Source organism: Lactuca saligna, chromosome 8 (assembly GCF_052625555.1).
Source record: "Lactuca saligna cultivar CGN05327 chromosome 8, ASM5262555v1, whole genome shotgun sequence".
Classification (NCBI taxonomy): Eukaryota; Viridiplantae; Streptophyta; class Magnoliopsida; order Asterales; family Asteraceae; genus Lactuca; species Lactuca saligna.
Genome location: NC_136424.1, coordinates 139,065,854 through 139,091,528, shown reverse-complemented (window position 1 = coordinate 139,091,528; position 25,675 = coordinate 139,065,854). Strand labels below are relative to the sequence as shown.

At 38.8% G+C, this 25,675-nt stretch overlaps 1 pseudogene; it reads left to right on the top strand.

Moving 5' to 3' along the window:
• The window catches only part of LOC145010138 (heat shock 70 kDa protein 18-like), a 43,568-nt pseudogene extending 20,653 nt beyond the window's left edge, over nucleotides 1-22,915 (top strand).
• Nucleotides 22,916-25,675: the final 2,760 nt, after the last annotated feature.

Here is a 25,675-nt window from a genome sequence, read left to right as displayed (position 1 = left end):
ATACGTGCCTTAATAATCATACAATCATAACATTTATGCTCCCACTATCATGATGATTATTGTAAAACATAACACTTATGCTCCTACTAGCTTTGACATGTATTCATAAACATCTTAACTTTCAGAAAACAATACCTATTGAATTTCTTAAGTCCATGTTTCTAATACTTAATGCTTTGATAATCTTTTATCAAGGCTTCTTGAACTTATACACCTTTGCCTTAGATAGTTCATATGTGTGTCTTAACAATTAAGATTAATTGCCAAACCTCACAATTCAAATTATGGAAAGGGATACCGTAACCATGATCGAATTCGAGAATGCAATTTTACAATCACTATCTTCTTAAATTCTTTCTTAGTGAAAGCATTTCCTCACAATCATTTTCATGAAGGAGGAAATCTTATGACACTTAGATTTTAATGGTGTATATGTTCCTATCCATGTGAATTTGTTAAAACCAGATTTTATGACAAAATCAAACTCATATGGACCTAACTCTTTTAATCTTGATTTCTTGCCTTATGGTAGCACAGCTGCCCACCACGTCTTCCAAGTAGTTAAGCATCTCACCTTTTTCCTATCAATGTGCCTTTCATTGATCAAGGTGCTTTGCCTTTTATGCGTTCAAAATGAGAACTCATAGGACTCACATGCATAATTAACTCAATTGGAAACAGCACAGAAACCAGATAACGTCAACACGATAGGTTGTAAACCTCAACTCGTGTGCTAGTGATGATTAATAAGGTTTATTTGATTTGTTCTTGAAACTTTTCGAGACCATTAGGACTCCCACTGACTCATTGACATATAAGATTCTTTTGTCAAATATTCAAGAGTTAGTGTAGTTTTTATCAAAACACTTCATAAATTGGTCCTAGTCGGTCTTTGTCTTATTCAAGCCATCACGACTTTCCACATTTGATGAATGTTATAAACCTTTAATACTTTTCACTCATTGTCACAATCTTAACTTTAAGACTTGTTATTGGAACAAAGTATGATAGACTTCTTGATTTAACCATTTCTTCAATCCTTGATTCCTCTTCTTAAACATACAATTGTACTAAGACTTACTTAGAGGATCAATTGAGATATGGTTCTTAATCATTAAGACCTATCATAAATCATAAAAGGTACTCTCCCTTCTTATTAGAATGGACAAACTTTTATCTTTTTTCCTACTTGACTCTTCTTATTCGTTCTGCTATTGATTTAAATCATTTTCAATCAATTCAAAATTACACTTAATCATATTTACTAAACCTTTAGTAAATCATGACGAATATCTTTGTTACTCTTATGGTGGACTTTGATCAACACGCAACTTTGTGTACTTGATCTCCTAGTCCTTCACTTGACACTTTGTCAATGAATTAGTCTAATTTCCAAAATATGAAATTTCTCATTCATCGTGCAACCAAGTTGCATGATTCCAAGTTTCTGTCCAATTAAAACTTGGGCGATGAGAAACTCTCCCTATTTGGTAAATTCTTGACTTTCCATAACACAATAAGAAACAAATCTATTATTGCTAATAATTTTAACATCAATTTTTCATACACGCCATTGTAAGGATAAATAAATAAAATTTAAAATCAAAATTTATTTTATTGCGGAAAATTTTTTCCTTCACAATGCAACTCATTGAAAAACTTATGCTAATACATCTTTCTTAGCAATCTAATTCTAACTCGAAGTAGTAGCTCAAGAATCTAATCTTCGAGAAATGTGATCGAAATCCATTCCTTCACGGTTAGATTCTGCTCACTTCTTCCCTTAAGCTTCCTTTCTTTTCTTCGATCTTACAAGACATCAATTGTAATCTTATCACATTATGTATTAAGAATCTAGAATAGAAGTTTAAAAGAGTTAGTTAATGGATTTTACCTATATTAGAGCCATACGTTTTGACTCTTCCATCTGTTAGATCTCTTAAGTAAATAGGGCAGCTTCGTCTCCAATGCCCCTTCTCTTGGCAATAAAAGCAAATTGACTCTTTTTAGAACAGGACATGGAACTACATCAGACATCGCCTTTCTCTTATGATCAATCTTTTCAATCATAACATGTCTTTCGTTGCCATTGACTATATCCATAGAGGTCTCGAAGGCAGATTCACCAATCAACTTTGCTTTTCTATTGCGCCAAACCATTGCTGATTCAGCAGCAATAAGCATATAGATGAGATCTATAAGGGTCACGTTGCGGTTCATCATATAGTACTCTCTTACGAAATCACTATATGAGTTAGGAAGTGACTGAAGAACCCAATCAACAGCCATTTCCTCACAGACAATGGATCCCAACAGTGTGACTTCATCCCTAGGACGTGTGCACACACCGACTTTCCTTCTTTATGTTCACTTGCCAAAAGGGCTTGAGTGATCTTGAACTTTTCAAGCCTTTGAACTTGTGGGTTAGGGAGAATAATTGGAGGAGGAGGAGGAAGTGAAGCATGATCTCTTGTTCCTCGATCGAATCGTGGAATATCATCTTCATGTGGAATGCTTGTTCCACGGGATTTGGGAAGACCATAGTTGTCGAACTTTGACATCTACAAAACGGGAGAAAAACAAATTCAAGTTAGTTGATAGATTGAGTCCTTAGTAAATCACCCAAATGAAATACTAAGGCTAGGACCCAACACAATACGCTACAACCTAGAAAAGGGATACCGTAATCTAGTTGCAGAATATTTGAAGGTAAGTGAATGACGATTCACTAAATTCCACCATGAAAAACGAAAAAGAAATTTAAGTTTTAAATCTATGAAAACTCCTAGATCCTTTGAGATTCATTAAAATTTCAATGGAATGTTTAAATCTTGATATGCCCCTCTTGTTTGTGACTGGGATGCCGAGGATCACAAAGCGGGTGTGAATAACCATGCAAACTTACACGGTGCCCTCACATGTTACAGTCACCTATTCGATGTGCCGGTAAACCACACACGCTCCATCGAACTATGACAAACATTGAGTCACCCTTTGCTACCTTTGCTTAGAACCATTTAGTGTGCCGGTAAACCACACACGCTCCACTAACGTCTTCGCAAGGGCACAAAGTGTAATTTCATGGAATTGCATCAATTCACTTTTGCCTAAGTAACTAAGATTGGGAATTAGAAAAACATTTAGTTACTTTGTATTTCATTATACTTATAATGGAAGGTTTCGTCCTATCCTACCCGTTCGGCTAACGACCCTCCACTAGTCAAGAGTGCGGTGGGTAAGAGTGGATACCCATTCAATCGCCATTTTATAGGCAATTTCCTTAAACACCCCTTATAGACCAGCTTCGAGAATGAGGCCTACTAATGGTAAGACTGAATTTTACTCATACATATATATAATGTTAGACCTTTAATGTTATATATATAGTATAGGGTGCATTTTATACTTTTAAAATACTATGTGGTTAACTTTAACAATTACACTTTTAATTCAATTAAATGGTTAACCTAAACTTTTATGGATTTATTAAATCTCTTTTAATTATACTCCTTAATTAATTAATAAAACCATAAGGGTGTATTTGAACTTTTCAAAAACATTTCTAGGGTTTTAGAATTTAACATTCCTAATTAACTTTTAATCAACTTTTAAATTCCAAAACTTGAGGGCAAGTTTTGAAACATTTCAAAACATTAGGGTTTCAACTATTTAAATTTTAAAACAACAAAACTATTGGGTTCAAATTTAAACTATAAAACCTAAAGGGTAAAATATGAAACTTTTCATAACAACAAGGATCAAATAACCAATAATTTTAAATTAACATTTAATAACATAATTATCCATATTTGATTTATTTAATGATTTCTTGCAAAAAGAATTTATCAATTTATTCAAAATAATTAATCAATTATCTTATAAGGAAACAATTATCTTATTAATTGATAAATATCTTCATTTAGATCAAAAACATAGTCAAATATATCATATAATCGGATTAATATTGATCTAACATGATAAGGTAACTATCCATATGCAAAAACAGCAAGAAATCCCGAGATAAGCATTATCTGACGAGTTGACTCATCGAGTCAAGCCCGGACTCGTCGAGTTACCCTGGACTCGGCGAGTTCAGCTATGGACTCGGCGAGTCCAGCCTCTAGAACACCAAAAATTGAATTTTTCAGATATACAATGCATCAATACAATTTAAACCAATCTAGGCTCTGATACCACTGATGGGTTTTGGTCATAAGACATCCTATGTGCTCATACAAACCCTAATGCTTGGATCTAGGTTTCTCTATTGTACATGCTTTGAATCCAAGACTATAAACCCTAATTATAGCATTCAAATAATCATATTAATATGTAATTAGGTTTAAGATCATACCTTGATTGTTATGTAGCAATAACAATCCTAAATCTCCTTGTAATGACTTTGGAATGCTTAGAGTCACAAGTGTCACTCCTCTAATGGCTTACAAACACCAAGAGCAAATGGAGATGGTATAAAGAGAGAGGAGAGAGGTTAGAATTCGTTCTTAGGACTCCTTGGGAAGGGATACACGAATTTATGAGCCTTGGGGTCTTTGTATAGGTGTAGAGATAGGGTTTCAGTCATTATCCTTATCTAGTTGCTTATCCACAAAGCAACCCATAAGATAATCCTTGAATCCTTATCATAGTCGAATTCTAAGGCCTTATCACCTTAAATTTGTCCAACCTAATAATAAGATAATCCTTACCTTATTTTGTAACTATCACATAATTACAAATCAGCCCCTCTAGTTTAATTAATTACACTTGATCACAAAATTAATTCCTAATTAATTATTAACCAATATTAATTAAACAAATATGATTTCTCCTTTAATATATTATTCTTATAACATATTAATAAATCATAATAACCTTTCTCTCTTTATTTATTTCTCCAATCAAGTTGCTTTGGTGAAGGCAACCCAAAAGGACCATGCACCATCGGGTCAAGTACATACCAAAATAGTTATGGACTTAGACACTAATCCAACACCATGAGCGGGCGATGTTTTGCCCAAAGCACGTGTCCTTCGAGCAGGCATGTATGAGCCGCTACTTGAGCCTTTTGAGGAGGGATATACGGGAGTTCGTGGTGAACTCGACATATCGGACATTTGCTGAGCTTCAAGCAAATGCCCGAAAGAGGGAGATAGAGCTGGAGACCCAGACTAGGGAGGAGGCTGAGTCTTAGGCGAGGGATCGGCGACCAGCAAAGTCTCAGCCGACAGCCAAGCGAACCAAGCCCACTGATTCGCGATCTAGGAGTCAGAAGGGTCGCACTTGTGGCAAGTGCGGCAAGAGCCACAAGGGGGTGTGCAGAGCGGCCTCTTGTTACAAATGTGGCAAGGAGGGGCATATGGCCAAGGATTGCCCCAAGGGGTTTGCAGTATGCTTTCACTGCAACCAGACTGGACACCGCAAGGCAGAGTGTCCACAGTTACGAGGGACTACCCAGGGAGCACCTCAAGGATCTGTTCCTGCTGCTATCAGAGCTACTGAGAGCCGGCTAGTGAAGGCCGAGGTACCGAAGGCGCGAGGGAGAGCCTTCCAGTTGACTGCGGAGGAGGTCCGTGCAACGCCCGATGTCGTGGCTGGTATGTATTCTTTCATATATTTAATTTTGTGTTGAGATATTGTGCTTATATTACGTTATGCGTAGGTACTTTTCTTGTGAATTATGTACCTTCCTTGGTATTATTTGACTGGGGTGCGGGTCGTGTTATTTGTATCTTTGGCTTTTAGTCAGCACATCAGTATTAGTCGAGAGGTGATGAGTCGACCTCTGAGAGTTTCCATAGCTGACGAGAGAGTGGTGTATGCCACCGAGGTGATCTGAGGATGTGTACTAGAGATTTTCAGCGTCAAGTTCCCGATTGATGCAGTTCCTATTGCGATGGGAGATGTCTGTGTCATCGTGGGCATGGACTGGTTGAGCAAGTTTGGAGCGGTTATCGACTACGAGATACAGCTGGTGACCATATGAGACCCTAGTAGGGGAGTTCTTACCGTATACGGCGAGGGTACGCATTTTGGGTCGGCATTTTGTTCAGCCGCTAGAGCGAGGCAGAGTCTACAGCAGGGATGTAAGGGATTTGTAGCATATGTGATGGATACGAGGGTTGGTTCAGAGGGACCGAGGTCAGTTGATGAGGTTTTGATAGTGCGTGTGTTCCCAGACGTATTTCCGGAAGAGTTATTAGGTGTGGCTCCCGAGAGGCAGGTTGAGTTCAGCATCAATTTGGTTCCGGGAGCTGCGCCTATCGCCAAGGCACCTTATCATCTTGCGCCTCCAGAGACGAAAGAGTTATCCTTGTAGCTTCAGGAGCTGCTGGGGAAGGGGTTTATTCGGCCGAGCAGTTCCCCATGGGGAGCACCTATCCTTTTTGTTAAGAAGAAGGATGGCTCAGACTGAATGTGCATTGATTACAGGGAATTGAACAAGTTGACGGTCAAGAACCGTTACCTGTTGCTGAGGATCATTGATTTGTTCGATCAGTTACAGGGAGCATCTTGGTTCTCCAACATCGATTTGAGGTCGGGGTATCATCAGGTGAGGGTGCGAGATGAGGATATCCAGAAGATAGCATTCAGGACTCGTTACGGGCATTAAGAGTTCGTGGTGATGCCTTTCGAGCTCACCAATGCACCTGTAGTGTTCATGGACCTCATGAACAAAGTATGTAGGCTGATGTTGGATCGCTCGATGATCGTGTTCATTGACGACATATTGGTGTATTCGAGATCCAAAGAACAGCATGAGGAACATCTGAGAGAGATCCTTGGAGTTTTGAGATCGGAGAGGCGTTACGCCAAATTCTCAAAGTGTGATTTTTGGTTACGAGAGGTCCAGTTCCTAGGGCATCTCGTTAACCAGAAAGGGATATTGGTCGATCCGGCCAAGATTGAGGCAGTGATGAGTTAGGAGGTGCCGAGGTCACCTACAGAGATCAGGAGTTTCCTAGGATTGGCAGGCTATTATCGGAGATTTATCAGGGATTTCTCCAAGATCACCATGGCACTCACCAAGCTGACCCGGAAGGGCGTTGCTTTCTCATGGGGCCATGAGCAGTAGGCCTCCTTTGAGACACTTCGTCAGAGGTTATGCGAAGCCCCAGTGTTAGCCCTTCCGAAGGGAATGGAGGACTTCGTGGTATAGTGTGATGCGTCGATATCAGGGTTAGGAGCGATGCTTATGCAGAGGGGGCACGTGATAGCATATGCATCAAGGTAGCTGAAGCCTCATGAGGCAAGGTATCCCACCCACGATTTAGAGTTAGGGGTAGTGGTGTTCACCCTCAAGATCTGGCGTCACTATTTGTATGGGGTCCGGTGCACCATATACACGGATCACAAGAGCCTGAAGTACTTGATGGATCAGCCCAACCTGAACATGTAGCAGAGGAGATGGTTGGATGTGGTAAAGGATTATGATTATGAGATCCTGTACCACCCGGGTAAGGCTGACGTGGTAGCCGATGCCCTGAGCCGTAGGTCGGAGAGCGTCTCGATGCGAGACGTTTGTATGAGAATGACAGTGATCACTCTGGTGTTGGACACCATTCGAGGGGCCCAGGCTGAGGCTGTGAGACCAGAAAACCAAAAGAGGGAGCGAGTTATCAGGCAGGTATCGGAGTTCGTTACCGATATCCGGGGACTTATGACATTTCAGGGTCAAATTTGGGTATTGTTTGTGGGCAGGATGCGTACCATTGTGATGGAAGACGCACATCGATCGAAGTTCTCGGTCCATCCCGGGGCCACTAAGATGTATTTGGACCTAAAGAGGGGGTATTAGTGGCCTTGTATGAAGAGGGACGTTGCATGGTTCGTTGAGAGGTGCCTAACCTGTCACCAAGTTAAGGCCGAGCACCAGAGACCACATGGTAAGTTGCAGCCGTTAAAGGTTCCCGAGTGGAAGTGGGAACAGATTACTATGGACTTTATCACCAAATTGCCAAGGACTGTGAGGGGCGACGATGAAATTTGGGTGATTGTACACCAGTTGAAGAAGAGCGCTCATTTCCTTGCTATCAATGAGAGCTCTTCCGCAGATAAATTGGCAGAGATGTACGTGAGGGAGGTGGTATCGCGGCATGGAGTGACGTTCTAGATTGTCTCAGATCGAGATGTGCGTTTCACTTCCAGATTCTGGAAGAAATTTCATGAAGAGTTGGGTAAGAGGTTGCATTTTAGTACCGCATACCACCCACAGACTGACGGGCAGAGCGAGCGGACGATCCAGGCGCTCGAGGACATGCTCCGAGCGTGTCTGTTGGATTTCGGCGGGAGTGGGGACACATATTTGCCTTTGGCGGAGTTTTCCTACAACAACAGCCATCATTCGAGCATTGGTATGCCACCCTTTGAGTCGTTGTATGGGAGGAGGTGTCGGACCCCCATTTGCTGGGGAGAGGTAGGGCAACGTGTGATGGGTAGTACGGAGATTGTGCTTCAGACGATTGAGTAGATACAACAGGTCAAACAGAGGTTGTTGACCGCTCAGAGTCTTCAGAAGAGTTATGCGGACAGGCATCGGTCCGAGCTCGAGTTTCAGGTCAGTGACTTCATGCTTCTGAAGGTCTCTCCTTGGAAAGGAGTGATCCGATTCAGGAAGAGGGGAAAGCTGGGGACTCGATATATTAGACCTTTCAGGGTGATCGCGAGAGTAGGTAGGGTAGCCTACCATTTGGAGCTACCCGCGGAGTTGGGTCAGATTCACGATACTTTTCACGTGTCGCAGTTGAGAAAGTGTATAGCCGACGAGTCAACAGTGGTACCGTTAGAGGATATTTAGGTGGATGTGGGCCTTAACTATGTTGAGAGACCGGTGGCAATTAGAGATCGAAAGGTCAAGGTTCTGAGGAACAAGGAAGTGCCTCTGGTGTAGGTGCAGTGGCAGCATAGGAAAGGGTCAGAGCTGACTTGGGAGCCGGAGCGCGAGATGCGTGAGAAGCATCCAGAGTTTTTTGCAGAATGAGACTTCGAGGGAGAAGTCTGATTCTAGTGGGGGAGAATTGTAACATCCGGATTCCCAGTTATATTATTCTAATATTTTTATTTTTGGAATTTGTGAAGAAACTCGGCGAGTTGATGCTTAAACACGCCTAGTAGGGTCGCGGATTATCATCTGGGTTCACGAATGGACTTGGCGAGTCCACGCTGTTTAATGAAACCCTAATCCCCCAAGGTTGGAGCCTATTTAAGGGCACTCATAGTCCCCCATTGCGGATACCAGTCCCTTGAGAGAACCCTAAGTGAGCTAAATCATTTAGGAGGAAGGAGAAGCTATATTTGATCTTTCTATCTTTGGTTTAGCAAGAAAAAGGTGGTCAAGAGCAATAGATATGACCTCAGGAGGTCATTTAGGAGGAAGGAGAAGCTATATTTGATCTTTCTATCATAGTCCCCCATTGCGGATACCAGTCCCTTGAGAGAACTCTAGACTTTACGTGATTATTATGCTTGGGAAGGCCAGATCTATGGATTAGAGGAATAGATATGACCTCAGGAGGTCAATGGAGTTTGTGCATGGCATGTACTCACTGAGTTGTTCTTTAGACTCAACGAGTTGAGTAGGGGTGGCCCCGCGATTCATACATGGGGACTCGTTGAGTAAAGGGAGGGACTTGACGCGTTAAATGGGACTAAAGAGTTAGTGGACACATAAGGACCCACCGAGTTGCCCAAGTGTACTCGAAGAGTTGGGTCAAAGTTTGACCGTTGACTTTAGTTGACTTTTAGGGTTTGGTCAACAATGAGGGCCTTTGAGCCAAAGGAGGGGTAAAATGGTCTTTTACCCTTCTGAGGGTGTGTAGAGAGCGTTGAGTCTAGTTCTGAGAGTTATATTTATGAGAGTATTACTTTATGTGTTTAGGCGGAGGCTAGATCGTATTTCTACCGAGTCAGTGATTTACCGGGACATCTGAGGTGAGTCTTCTCACTATACTTTACCTTAAGTGATAATTAGAGTTATGTGACAGAGTTATTGTATGCTATTGTGTGATGTGTTTTACTGCATTATTGCTATGTTTTTTATATCATGTGTATATTAGAGTGTATCAGAGTTAGAACCGAAAGGTTCATAGAGTTAGGACTAGAGGGTCCATAAAGTTAGGGCCCACGGGCCCACAAAGTTATAGTTTCGAGTGGCTAGTATGTGTTATGTATGGTATTTTGGGGAACTCACTAAGCTTTATGCTTACAATGTTATGTGTTATGTGTTTCAGGTACCAGTGACGATCGCAGGAAGGTGCCGGCATGATTCGTACACACGCATGGGTTTTTATGTATTTTGATCTTGGGAAATATTTGTGAAACAAAGTATGATACAACGGGGTTTTATCAATCAATGTGTTTGGAAAAGTGTGTTTAAAAATGAAAAAATTTTGTTTTAAATTTTACGGTGTTACATGGAGTCATGTTTAGTTGATGCGAATATGACTAAAGGAAATATAGATGAGGTGATTCTTGTTGGTGGTCAACTAGGATACCAAAGGTACAACTAATGTTGCATGATTTCTTTGATGGGAAGGAGTTATGCAAGAACATTAACCCATATGAAGCTGTGGCTTATGGGGTAGCAATTATGGCTGAAAACTTGTCTGGTGAAACTACGAAAATTGTAAAGGAGATGATGGTATATGATGTCACTCCCTTATCACTTGGCGTCCAGACAAAAGGTGATATAATGACGGTTGTCATCAGAAGGAACACTCCTATACCTGCGAAGATTAGTACAATTTTGTTTACAATTGTAGACAACCAATCTAGTGGAAGGATCCCAGTTTACCAAGGTGAACGGTCCAAATTTACTAACAACTACTTGTTGGGTTCCTTTGTAGTTTCTGGAATTCCACCTGCTCCGAAGGGAGTCTCAGTAATATCAGTATGCTTTGAAATAGATGATCATGGTATACTCACACTTACGGCTAAGATAGTATCTACTGGCATGACGGAAAAACTTACTGTTACTAATTATGGTGGAATATTGTCGAAGCAAGAGGTAGACAAAATGATGAAAGATGCCGAGAAGTTCAAGCTTGAGGACCAACAATTCAAAAGGAAGGCACAAGCGTACAATGGCTTGGATGATGGCATACATTACTTAAGGGAGAAGATCAGAAGTAATGATGTGCCCCCAAAGGATTTGAACAACATGCATTATGCACTTGCTGAAATGATGCAATGGCTCTCTCAAGGCAGAGTTGCAGAGGTTGAAGAGATTGAGCGCAGGATGAAGTACCTGGTCAATTTGGTATGTAGGTTTATATTTCCAAATTAACTTAACCGGGTTTTTTTTGGCATGCCAACAGTCTAGATTAAAGTTAGCTGGGATTATTATTACATGGTGTTAGAAGTCGTTGAGAAGATCCATATCAACATATGAATGGATTTTGAAGATTTACTTTTTGATGGTAAATTGGTGTTTAGATATTATTGAAATTTTTTTGTGTCTTCAAAAGAAATAGATAAATTAAATATAAAGGAGATTTTTGCAATTGGCCCTAAATATATAACATTTCTTCAAAGTCATTTTTATTCCATACAAAAGCTAGTAAATTTTTGGAATTGGCGCTGAAAATGTAAAGCTTTTTCGAATTCATTTTTATTCCATACAAAAAATAGTAAGTCAAAAGAATGATGAATGTTATATAGTTTAAGAGTTGGATCAATTGTCAATGAACAAGGTTGAAGCACATGACTTGCTGATCAAAGATACATGGTTGGTTACCTATTTTCAAAGCATATATAACCTGTTCTCAAGTTTTTTTAAGGAAATAAAAGGAATGAAATGGGATGAAAAAATGTTATGGAGTTTAGCATTTTTTTTAAGGAGGGAAGTTTAGGTTTTAACACAAAAAACAATTTTATTGAAAACAAAGCATTCGCCCTGAAAAGGGTTAATGACCAACATGATTGTTCAAATTAAGTCTTTGTGGTTTTTTTGTACATATTACACCAACATGATTGTTATAACCTTTTAAAACATGTAATATGGTTTTAAGTTTTTTCCAATAGGTCCCTAACGTCTTTTGTTGTACATAATATACCAACATGATTGTTATAACCGTTTAAAGAAGGGTAATAAGGTTTAACTATGTTCACATTAGATCTCTATTTTGAATATGTTTATCATTTAACTCTTTTACAATTTATATTAATATCTATTTAGATGGCTTCATCATTTCATCTTCTCATTTTAGTCGCTCATTCACCACAACCACAGTTTCAATCAAAAGGTTACGTAAGCCAGTGGCGGAGTCAGGTCAAAGTAAAAGAGTATCCACAAAAAGTAATGGGATATCTCCGATAAATAATGGTTCCGCCAATTGGGTATCCCCGATACGCAATTACTTATCTGGGATACCTCATTACTTGTCGAAGATGCTCTTTTACTTTGACTCTATCTCTGACACTGACTTATAAGGATCCGAAATTTATATAATGACATAAAATGGCATTTAAAAAATATGGTTTTTTAATTAATTAAGAGGTATGTTTGGAAATTAAAAAAAAAAACTCTTAAAAAAGTAGTTTAAGTAACTTTTAAAATGCTAGTTTATAAGCTACTTTTTGGCTTTCCAAACATGACAACTTAAAAAATATCAAAAAATAAACTAGCTTATAAGGTAGCTATGATGCCAAACATAGTTTTAATCATTAACACTTATGTGACATCCCCATTTTCACGGCTCGAAAAAACCGATTTTTGTTTATGCTTTGTTTGAAAATCAGAGTAACATTTTAAATAAAAGTATTGCGGAATTTGTCCCAAAACAAAATATGATAAAGATTTATCAAAATCATTTCCAAATAACTTTACTTCATTAAAAGACTCGGGATGTCATGTTCGATACACATCAAAAGCATAAACCGTACAACATAAGCCCTACTACATTATTTCGTATTTATAGGCCTATAATCCATTATCTGTCATCCAAACATCTATGCTCATGCGCCACTACCGGTAATGCAAGAAACTGAGTGGGTCAGGATTGGGAGTCTGGTGAGCACATAGGGTTTTCAACCCACAATAAATAAGTTTATTAGCTTTATCAGACCAAAAAAACCCGATTACCGTTCCCGTTATCCTCACTTTACGCCCCTAACACATCTAACACAATGGACCTAGTCTAAGGACATTCATCGGGGTGACAACACATGTTTCGGGGATTCCTCAGCAATTCATGTCAAATAAGGCAACCATATGGGGGATGGAGTACTGCTGGTGAGCACACAGTTCAAATAAACACCTACAGGTTACGAGCTTGCTAGCATCCCACTAGACTGTCTAGAATAGTCCGTGGTTGTCATCTATACTCCACTAGACGACTGGATCATCAATAACATCTATATCGAGGCCTCTTATTATTTTATTTGGTCACACAACAACTATTACGTCTACCCATGTTTTACTCAACACATTTTTGTAGATATAAAATACATATATAGTTTAAATCATTTAAAAACGTGTAATAAAATATTTCACCCGGCATAGACAGCAAGTATTCAGACAATATGTGCACATAAGACGTAATTTATACTAAATAGTTCATATCTATGTGTAAGATGAAAGGGAACATGCACTCACCTGGTAAGGTGGTGAGTAGGCACTCGGATATCACTTCGTTACTCTTAAAATATTTATCCGTCGACGAAACCTAGTATCATTACCACTAGAGTTTAGTCTAACGTTTGACGAGACTAATTTAATAGTCTAGCTATTATTACTATTATATAAGCGTTAAACGATACTTATATAACCCATAATAACATCCCAAATACTCCTTATAAGGTCCTAATAACTTTACTATATTGAAACATAAGCTATACTAAGGATAGGGTAGGCATAACTCACTTACAACGAGTTTTATCGAAAACCGGGCTTCGCCGGAGCAGCATTCCCGAGCCGAAAGGCTGTTTTCTTGGGACTTCGGGAGCCTCAGGGCTTCCTTCAGGTACTAGGGGTTTACCTAGGCTTTTACGGGTGGGGGTTTAGGGGGCTAGAAAGAGATTCTAGAGAGAGAAAGAATGGTTTGGAAGGGTGTTAGGAATGGAGGAACCTGGCACATGTATTTATATCTTGGAAATATCTATACTCGTCGAGTAGGACCTCCTACTCGTCGATTCCATGCTACATGTCACCTTCTGGTGGCTTTCCTTGGGGAGAAAGTCGTGGCCCATATTCAGCCATATCACCCCTTTTGCAGCAGCACTCTGCCGACTTCTAAACCCCGTAGCTTTTGCATACGAGCACTGTTTTCGACGTTCTTTATATTCATGCGTAGATAAAAACAAGATCTACAAATTTCATATAGACTCTATTGGCTAATTCTCGAACGATCTTAAATTTAACAGTAGGACGAGTTTAGACTATTAAATAACCACGAAGAATTCGTAACTCCTTCATACGGAATCCATTTTCATCTGTCTTTTCACCTTTGCGTCCCTATTAATCAGATCTTCAATTCTCATTTAGGTCACGTAAGCCAAAAACCACTCGAACTAAAATTCGAGTTTCGGGTCGTACACTGCTATGCTGAAACTTCAAAAATCATAACTTCCTCATACGAAGTTGGATTTGGGCATTCTTTTTATGCATGATCTCAGGTTAACATATTCTACGACTTTCATTTAGATTACTAAGGCTAAAAGTCGTTCTATCATAAACTCACAGTTTAAGTCTCCCAGTGTTGTGCCGATTTTGCTGTAAAACTACAACGAGCCATAACTTCTTCGTTATAACTCGGATTTTGGCGTTCTTTATATGTATGAAACCCTTAAGACATATTATACAACTTAAGTAAGATTATTTATTCTAAATAATCTTTTGTCAAAAAGTCATTTTCGACCCCTAGTATCTCTAAATTGACTAGCCCGAATCTGCAAACGTTACAATTATCTCCCCCTTAGGATGATTACGTCTCAGAATCATCAACAAAACAGGGCAGTATAATGACTCCATACATTATCTCTTCATCCTAGGTAATAATCGTAACTTATATGTTTCTTTGAACGAGTATTTAACTCTAAGGCTTTCTGACTGTAGGCGGTGCTTGATCTTGCACCTGCTCCCTATCTCACGTTAGAATCCAAATTATGACCTTCATGTCACAATCTTGATCCTTACCGGAGACTCCTTATTATTCATAACAAATTAAGATATGTTGTTTGATTTTCACGATAGACCGATGGATCTTGTTCCAATGACTTATCATCGTGTGGTCGCAATGCTTATACTCAGGTCTCTTAGAGTCAAATTCGGGAATGGAATACACTTTCCTTCATGTTCTAATGTGATATAATCACATTCTAGCATGTATTATTTCTAGCTACAAACTTCTTACTTTAACGGCGATTCGCGATACTCCTATTGGTCGCTTCGATTATCTTTTATTTCAATCTTCCGGCTTAAGTCAGATGGTACATTAAACTTAGTTCTCTGAACCACGTAGCATATTCATCTTAGTTGGACTTGATTTGATATGACCACTATGGTCGGAATAACAATCATCTTCTTAGTCATTACCGAAACGATGGTAACGACATACTTGAATAAAATGGTATCATTTAGTAGCTTCTTGGTAACCTTGTGACTTTACCTGATCCAAGCATGAGTTCTGTGCTTCTTGGTAGTATAGGCCTCTACTACCATTCACACCTACTCATACTCGTACCAAGTATTGTCTCGCAGTTTTCCAAGTTATTATCACATAAACAATTTTAACACATACAAATGTGTCCACACAATCATATAATTTTCCCGAGACTCTACTTGGACTTCTTCCATGCGTATCTTCAATCATCAATTACACTTCACTTGGTTGGTGATGAAATTGTCAGACGATGGGATAACTCCATTGATTATACCAAAATTCTTTCTTCCCGCCAATTAAAGGTGTACTTCTCATGTACCATACATATTACCTATTTAGATATCTTATGATAGGTATCATTCACTATCGTAAGCCTTCTCATTTCCTCCATTTACTAAATTCACTAGGATTCTTCACCATGATGTTCTTGCACACCAAAGCAGGCGTTCGGTGTATAGAGACGAGAATATAGATAGAGGAAGATTTAGATGCGTATTCCTCCTTATTACTCCGCAAAGTTACATGTCAATTCTAACACCGTAATTAAACATTTAGAAATCTGAACACATAAAATTTGCAGATCCGGTCGGCAACAGGCCATAGATCCGATCAAACAATAGCATAAAGCATAACAAATCATTTAGCACATAAAAGCATGTTAGGCATTTTCCCTAAATAAGCTAGTGCTTGAGTCTACTCTAGTGTACTTCTTAAAATATATTAGACACACTCCTCACAATCATCGCTTAGCATTCTAAGTTTAAGTCTAGAAATAAATCATTATTCCTAGTTCGCTTAAACTAATTCTCTGATACCAACTGTGACATCCCCATTTTCACGGCCAGAAAAGACCGATTTTTGTTTATGCTTTGTTTGAAAATCAGAGTAACATTTTAAATAAAAGTTTTGCGGAATTTGTCCCAAAGCAAAATATGATAAAGATTTATCAAAATCATTTCCAAAGAAATGTATTTCATTAAAAGACTCAAGATGTCATGTTCGATATAGATCAAAAGCATAAAAAATACAACATAAGCCTTACTACATTATTTCGTATTTACAGGCCTATAATCCCTTATCTCTCATCCAAACATCTATGCTCACGCGCCACTACCAGTAATTCACAAAACTGAGTAGATCAGGCTTGGGAGCCTGGTGAGCACATAGGGTTTTCAACCAACAATAAATAAGTTTATTAACTTTATCAGACCAAACAAACCCGATTACCTGTTCTCGTTATCCTCACTTTACACCCCTAACACATCTAACACAAGGGACCTAGTCTAAGGACTTTCATCAGCGTGACAACACATGCTTCGGAGATTCCTCATCAATTCATGTAAAATAAGGCAACCATGTGGGGAATGGAGTACTACTAGTGAGCACACAGTTCAAATAAACACACAGTTCAAATAAACAGCCACATGTTGCAAGCCTGCTAGCATTCCACTGGACTATCTAGAATAGTCTGTGGTTGTCATCTATACTCCACTAGATGACTGGATCATCAATAACATCTATAATGAGGCCTCTCATTATTTTATTTGGTCACACAAAAACTATTACATCTACCCATGTTTTACCCAACACATTTTTGTAGATATAAAATACATATACAGTTTAAATCATTTAAAAACGTGTAATAAAATATTTCACCTGACATAGACAGCAAGTATTCAGACAATATGTGCACATAACACGTACTTTATACTAAATACTTCATATCTATGTGTAAGATGAGAGGGACCATGCACTCACCTGGTAAGGTGGTGAGTAGGCACTCGGACATCACTTCGTTACTCTTAAAACAATTATCCCTTGACGAAACCCAGTATCATTACCACTAGAGTTTAGTCTAACATTTGACGAGACTAGTTTAATAGCCTAGCTATTATTACTATTATATAAGTGTTAAACAATACTTATATAACCCATAATAAAAGCCCAAATACACCTTATAAGGTCCTAAATAACTTTACTATATTGAACCATAAGTTATTTTAAGGATAGGGTAAGCATAACTCACTTACAGTGGGTTTTCTCAAAAATTGGGCTTCGCCGGAGCAGCATTCCTGAGCCGAAATGGTCTTCTCTCGGGACTTCGGGAGCCTCGGGGTTTCCATCGGGTGCTAGGTGGTTTACCTAGGCTTTTAAGGGGGTTAGGGGCTAGAGAGAGAGAGTCTAGAGAGAGAAAGAATGGTTTGGAAATGTGTGAGGAATGGAGGAACCCGAAACATGTATTTATATGCTGGAAAATAGCTCTACTCGTCGAGTAGGTCCTCCTACTCATCGATTCCATGCCACATGTCACCTTTTAGTAGCTTGCCTTGGGGAGAAAGCCGTGGCCCATATTCAACCACGTCACCCCTTTTGCAGCAGCACTCTGCCAACTTCTAAACCCCGTAGCTTTTGCATACGAGCTCCATTTTCGACGTTCTTTATATTCACGCATAGGTAAAAACAAGATCTACAAATTTCATATAGACTCTGTTGGCTAATTCTCGAACGATCTTAAATTTAACAGTAGGAGGAGTTTAGACTGTTAAATGACCATGAAGAATTCGTAACTCCTTCATACGGACTCCGTTTTCGTCTGTCTTTTTACCTTTGCATCCCTATTAATGAGATCTTCAACTCTCATTTAGGTCACATAAGCCAAAAACCACTCGAACTAAAATTCGAGTTTCGGGTCGTACACTGATAAGCTGAAATTTCAAAAATCATAACTTCCTCATATGAAGTCAGATTTGGGCGTTGTTTTTATGGATGCTCTCCGGTTAACATATTCTACGACTTTCATTTATATTACTAAGGCTAAAAGTCGTTCTATCATAAACTCACTATTTAAGTCTCCTAGTGTCGTGCCAGTTTTGCCGTAAAACTTCGACGGGCCATAACTTCTTCTTTATAACTCGGATTTCGGCGTTCTTTATATGTACGGAACCCTTGAGACATATTATACAACTTGGTTAAGATTATTTATTCTATATAATCTTTTGTAGAAATGTTGTTTTCGACCCCTATTATCTCTAAATTAACTAGCCCAGATCTGCGGGCGTTACAACCTTCATTATTATTAGGTATTTTTTTTTCATAAAAATGAAAGAAATGTTATGTAACAGTTCGGTTGAAATCGTTGTTGTGGTGAATGGGCGATTAAAATGAAAAGATGAAATGATGAAGTCATCTAACTAGATACTAATATAATTTGTAAAAAGAGTTAAATGAAATGATAAAAATATTAAAAATAATGACCTAATTTGGAGATAGTTAAACCTTATTACCTTTTTCTAAACGGTTATAACAACCATGTTGGTGTAATATATACAAAAAAGGACCTTAGGAACCTAATATGGACAAAACTAAGACCATATTACCCTTGTTAAATAGTTTTAACAGCCACATTGGTGTAATATGTACAAAAAAACCTTAAGGACCTTATGTATACAAAGTTAAAACCTTATTACCCCCTAGTCATTAACCCGCCGTGAAGATATAAAGTTTCTTCAAAGTCATTTTTATTCCATACAAAAGCTAGTAAATTAAAGGAGTTGGCCTTGAAAATATAACGTTTTTCATATTCATTTTTGTTCCATACAAAGTATAGTAAATTGAAGGAAGGATGAATGTAAATATGTTATATACTCCTTAAGAGGTGAAGGGATCAATTGTCGATGAACAAGGTTGAAGCACATGACCTGGTGATCAAAGATACATAGTAGTTACCTTCTTTCCAAAATAGGTACAACCTTTTCTCCAAGTTTTTTTTAGGAAATAAAAGGAATGAAAGGGGTAGAAAAAGTTGTTTTGGAGATTTTTTTAAGGAGGGAAAGTGTTGGTTTTAACACACACACCAAAAAAAAAATTGCTTAAAAACAAAGCAATGGCTAGAACAAGAAGGAAAAATAAGAAATATTAGAGACGAGGAGAAAAATAGAATTCTTAAAAGTTAAGCTTATCTTATTATAAAAATAGAAAGACAACTACAACTATTTATCTGACAAAATAAAATTTGCTTATGCAACCAGAAAGTAGACACCTAATCTAATTCAAACTAAACTTACCATAACTAGACTAAAACTTCCTAGACTCCTTCTATCTTCTTCTATCTTCTAGATTACTCCAAAATTCTCCCTTAATCTGGAATCTTCATGTCTTTCACTCCAAGAAACTTTTGCATTTCCTCAAGCTTCAGTTGGTTCATAGACTTGGTTAAGATGTCACCTGTTTTGCTTATTTGTACTCCGATGTTTTACTGTAACATCATCTCATTCTATGCACTCATGAATGAAGTGAAACCTTGAGTCAATGTGTTTACTTCTTCCATGAAAGATTGGATTTTTCATCAAATCCAGATCTCGCATGTTATCCACATTCAATTCAAATAGACCAACTTTTATTTAGGTGAACACACCAAACAACCTACTTATCTATATGCCATGACATGTTGCATTATTAGATGCTATAAATTCTGCTTCATCACATTCCACTTTGTGTTGAGCCACGAGACACATATTTCTTCCATCGTCACACTCTTTTTCATTACCTGATGACTGGTACCCATCCACATTTCGTGAGGCAGTGGCAATAAATGTGTTCGTACTCCTAACTAGCTCTTGGGCACTTTCTAGTGTAGTAAGTAAAGTCGTTGACCTTAGGTTTAACTGGAGGATTAGCTTGACAATCTCTAGTGTAGTGATTTCCAAGCCTACATTTGTAACATACAACCTTGGTTTTTCGGAAGAAGGTGTCAGATGGGAAAAATGAGGTAGGTTGTTCAGATAGGCTGGTAGGTAGGATGGTTGTTTTTCTGGAGGTTTTGAGTAGGAATCAGATTTGGTTTTATGAGGTGCGGGATATGAAGGTTGAGGTCTACTGGGAAAGTGTTTATGGTTGTTTGCCCATTAATGTATGTTATATTTCATGTTTAGCAACGCAAAATCTTGATGAAATCGAAGTTCATGTCCTGCAGCTTCAAGATCATAGATCTCTTCGGAAGGTGGAGTCGAGAGAGATGGATCCGAAGAAGCATAGCTTGGAGGAGGTGCGATAACAATGATTACGAGAGCCATTGGTCATCCATATAACTAACAAATAGTTTGAGCAATGTTCGATTCATGTCCTTGTAGCTCGTCAAAAAGATGAAACATGGTCAACCTATTGAGCAAACCATTAATTTGGAGATAAGACTTAATATTACCCCAAATTTCCAAGGTTGTTGATGACCTTCAAATTGTGCTCGATTTGACTTATTGTTATTCCCTGAGTTATCACGTTATTCACAAAATCTGCTAACCATTTGTTGTAAAGCCTACATATTCACCAGGAGAACTTATAAACATGTCGTACTCATCTCCTTTTAAGAATCTTCCCATTCTCATCTTCCAATGATAATATTTTTTGACTATCAGTAATAGGGCTCACATTGGGCAACCCATACTATTAGTGATATGAACTAAATACAATCATTGATTTGGGTTAGAAGCAGCCATTTTGTGTTGTTTTGTGCACAGTTGGTATATAGTAGAACTTTTATGCTGATATAAAAATGTTTAAGAAACCAAGGTATTCTTAACCAATAATAATCTGATCTCATGGATTCAAAAGACAACCACTCAAGCTCTGATAACAATTGATGAATCACAAGATATCATAAGGATTTTTCTATAAAAGGTTTAATTACTTAAACCTTGAGTGAACAACAGTAATGAAGGCTAATAACATATTCCAATCAAGTATGGATAAAAATAGTCAATTCTGAAGGATGAAGAACAATAATAATCACATATTCAGTGCAAAGTCTTAAAGTAAAGTATAAAAAATGAGCAAAGAGAATGATAGAACGACAAAATGATAGATGAAACTCTTGATTGATCAAAGAAGTACTGATTACATGGTTGATATTCATGCTTATACTACGTAGGAGAACAATAGACAAAATGAGATAATAAAGTAAAACAGGTACTACAAATCAAATGTGTGGCAATGAGTTATAGTTGATCTTGTAGCCTACTACTATTACAATGAACAAAAAAAATAGGACAAAATAGTACAAGTCTTTAGTCTTAGTCATTCTCTCTTACTTAGCAACTTTGGATATCACAAAGGGCAAATTTCCATGTGTGTGTGTATGTGTGTCTATATATATATATATATATATATATATATATATATATATATATATATATATATATATATATATATAGTGGTTCAAATAAGAATTCAAAAAAGTTAAGAACCCTGGGAACCATTTTTTTAAATGTTTTGATTAAGGTATTTTGGACAAATCCAAAATTTATATTGTTTTAATTAAAAATTTTCAGTCCCTAATCTATAACTAGTTGCCACCTATCGCCGTACCACGGTGGAATTGTGGTCGAACCGCCTCTGGACCATCGTCAGACTAACACCATATTTAACAGCGTTTTTCTGATCGTATTCACAGTTTAAATGAAAAAACTTTGTAGTTTACATTTCTTTAGTACTACTGTTAAAAATGTTGTCATCATAGTCCCAACTTATTTCAATGATGGTCAATGTTAGGAAACAAAGGATGCTGCTACTATCGCTGGCCTAAATGTCATGCGCATAATCAACAAGCCAACAACAGCTGCAATTGCTTATGGTATAGACAACATGTTGGGGCTTACTGGGAAGAGGAATGTGGTTATATTTGATGTCGGTGGTGGCACTTTTGATGTCTCTGTTCTCACCATTGATGAAGTGGGTGTGTTTGAGGTTAAGGTTGTTGCTGGTGACACTCATCTAGGTGGAGATGATTTTGATAACTGTATGGTGAGTTACTGTGTTGATGATTTTAAGTGGAAATTAAACATAGATTTTTTTGGAAAGAATAGAGAGTTAGGAAGGTTTAAAACTAAATGTGAGAAAGCAAAGAGAATTCTTTCGTATGCAACTCGAGCATCAATTGATAACGAATTGTTGCATAATGGTATCGACTTTTCAATGGAAATTAGTAGTGCCAAATTTGAAGAGCTTAATATCAGTTTTTTTACAAAGTGTATTGAGCAACTTGAGTCGTGTTTAGGTTATGCGAATTTGACCAAAGGATGTGTAGATGAGGTGATTCTTGTAGGTGGATCAACTAGGATACCAAAGTCCAACGTATGTTGCAGGAATTCTTTGATGGAAATGAGTTATGCAAGAAGATCAACCCGAATGAAACCGTTGATTATGGGGCGGCAATTATGGCTGCAAAGTTATGTGGTGAAACTACCAAAATGGTAAAGGATTTGGTGTTACTTGATGTCCCTCCCTTATCACTTGGTGTTGAGACAAAAGGAGAAAAAAAATGAGCATTGTGATCCCAAAGAATACATCTATACCTACAAAGATAACTAAGAATTTTGTTATAACAAAATACAACCTAACTAGTATAAATGTGAAGGTGTATGAAGGCGAGCAGTCCAAATCTACTGATAACCATTTGTTGGGATCATTTAAAATATATGGAATACCACGTGCTCCTAAAGGAGTCTCAGAAGTAGACGATTTCTTTGAAAAGATTATAATGGTATCCTCACCATTACATCTAAAGTAGTATCCATTGGTAAGACTGAAAAACTTACTGTTACCAATCTTTGTGGAAGATTGTCAACGCAGGAGATAGAGAAAATGATTGAAGATGCTGAGAAGTTCATGTAGCACCTGGTTTCCGGTATGTGAATTTTATTTGAGTATTGCCCTATTTTAGCCTTGGCCTCGGCGAGTCACAAGGTTTGACTCGCCGAGTAGGGACGAGACTCGGGACACGTTTAAGTGGGCGACTCGGCGAGTCCATATCCTGGACTCGGTGAGTCACCGCTGTTGGATGAAACCCTAAGTTTCAGGGGTTTGCACCCTATTTAAACCTCATATCTGCCTCTTGCCAGCCCCCATTCACCCCCAGAGCTCCCAACCCTCGTCCTAAGCTTGTTTCTTGTGAATTTGAGGCTCTTGTGTGGATTCTTGAAGGTTTTGAGGCAAGGAGGGGAAAGAGATCAAGAGGAAGGAGAGCCATCCAAGCATCATTGTGTTTTTCAGCAGGTTTCATTGAGGTATATCTCGTTTTCCCCCTGTTTCTATGCTTAAGATTTCATTTAAGGCACTCTTGAGCCATTCCCCAAACTTGTTTGTGCTTAATGTTTCGTAATAAGTGGGTTGGCCTTTAGATCTAGACAAGATTGAGCTCCAAGAGCTCATATCTGTTAGCTTTATGGACCCATGTGGCTTGTTCATCCTAGATCTACCCTTTTTGAGGCATTTTGGACCCTAAAATCCATATTAGTGAAGATCCACACGTAAAGTTGGAAACTTTACGTATGATTCGTGTCTTAGAAGCCCAGATCTAGGAATGGCATGGACTGAAATCAAACAAATCGGTGTATCTAGTGGATGCATGGCGACGACTCGGCGAGTCGTTCATGTGACTCGGCGAGTCGGCTCGCGAGTCACCAAATTGGTCCCTTTTAGACGTATCGAGTTGAGCCGTGAGTCACAGGGGGTGACTCGGTGAGTTGAAAGCTGGACTCACTCATGATAGGACTCGGCGAGTCAATGCCTGAATCGGCGAGTCCAAGGCAATCTTCATAGATCAAGAACAGACTCGGCGAGTTGTTCATACAACTCGGCGAGTCTTAGCATATGTGTTCTTAGGATGAAGATAAACTCGACGAGTTGTTCATACAACTCGGCGAGTAGGATGAAGGAGTTGAATGACAGTTTAGAAGATGAACTCGTCGAGTCATAGCCCAACTCGACGAGTAGAATCAGGGACCCAGGACAATAGTTTGCTAGGGACTCGGCGAGTGGAGATCAACTCGGCGAGTCGGGTCAACTAAAAGTTGACTTCGATTTGACTTAGGGCTAGACCAGGGGTAAAATGGTCTTTTTACCCAGAGGACAGTTAGCAGTGTATGATTAAGTATATTGTGGGAATTACAGCCGGGGAGTTTCCAGAGCAGCAGCAGCAGTAGTAGGTGATCAATTCCCACACAGACCAGCAGCTATTTCGAGGTGAGTTTCCTTTCAGTAGTAACGGGTCTAAGGCACCAAGGCCGGCCCGTATAGATGAGACGATAGTATTATAGTGGGGGCCGAGCCCGTATCTATTAGTCGAGTTGATTGTGATATATACCAGTATGATAGAACTGTTTACACTTGTTGTCTGCGTGATACTTGTATGATATGTGTTGACGGTTGGGTGTGGGCGAGGCCCGTATCCCTCCGAGAATGGAGTGTGGGCTAGGCCCGTATCTCCCAGGTAGCGAAGTGTAGGCGGGGCCCGTATCTTCACGAGTGTGGGTGGGACCCGTATCTCTCAGAAAGTGAGGTGTGGGCGGGGCCCGTATCTTCACGAGTGTGGGCGGGGCCCGTATCTCCTAATTGCATGTTATTTGTTATATGATGTATGGTATGGGGTATTATGGGGGAGCTCACTAAGCTTTGTGCTTACGGTTTCAGTTTTGGTTTCAGGTACCTCCTCAGCCAGGGGAAAGGAGCCGGCACGGTAGCAGCATGTCACACACACACTCTTCGGTTTCCGCATTTACGAGATTCACTGGGATTGTACTCTGATATTTGATGGGTTGTATGGTTTGATTATTAAAACATGGTTTGCGATGTGTTATGGCGTGATCAAACAATGTTTTTACTTATTAATGTTTTCTAAAAGTAATATTTTAAAATGAAATTTTTGGACATGAAAATTGGGTCGTTACAAGTTGGTTTCAGAGCCCTGGTTTGAGGGATTCGGACACGCCTTCGGGAGCATCTGAACTCAAATCGAGGGATTGAAAGATTTTCCAAAAGAAAATGTTCTCTAAAAACTCGGAAAAGAGTCATAAGAAAGAGCGAAGTGTGTGACGTGCGCGACCGGCCGAGCTCAAGTAAGTATTCCCCATAGTACCCATACAAGTTTATGTTATGTTTATCAGCTTACGTAGAACCGCATGCTAGAATAGGGCTAAGGATCTAGGAGTGATGCCTTATGTGCCTGCTTATGTGTTACAGCTTTATGAGTATTGCATGCTAGAATTGAGTAGACAGCAGTAGGATAGCCTGTTTAGGTTATGCCT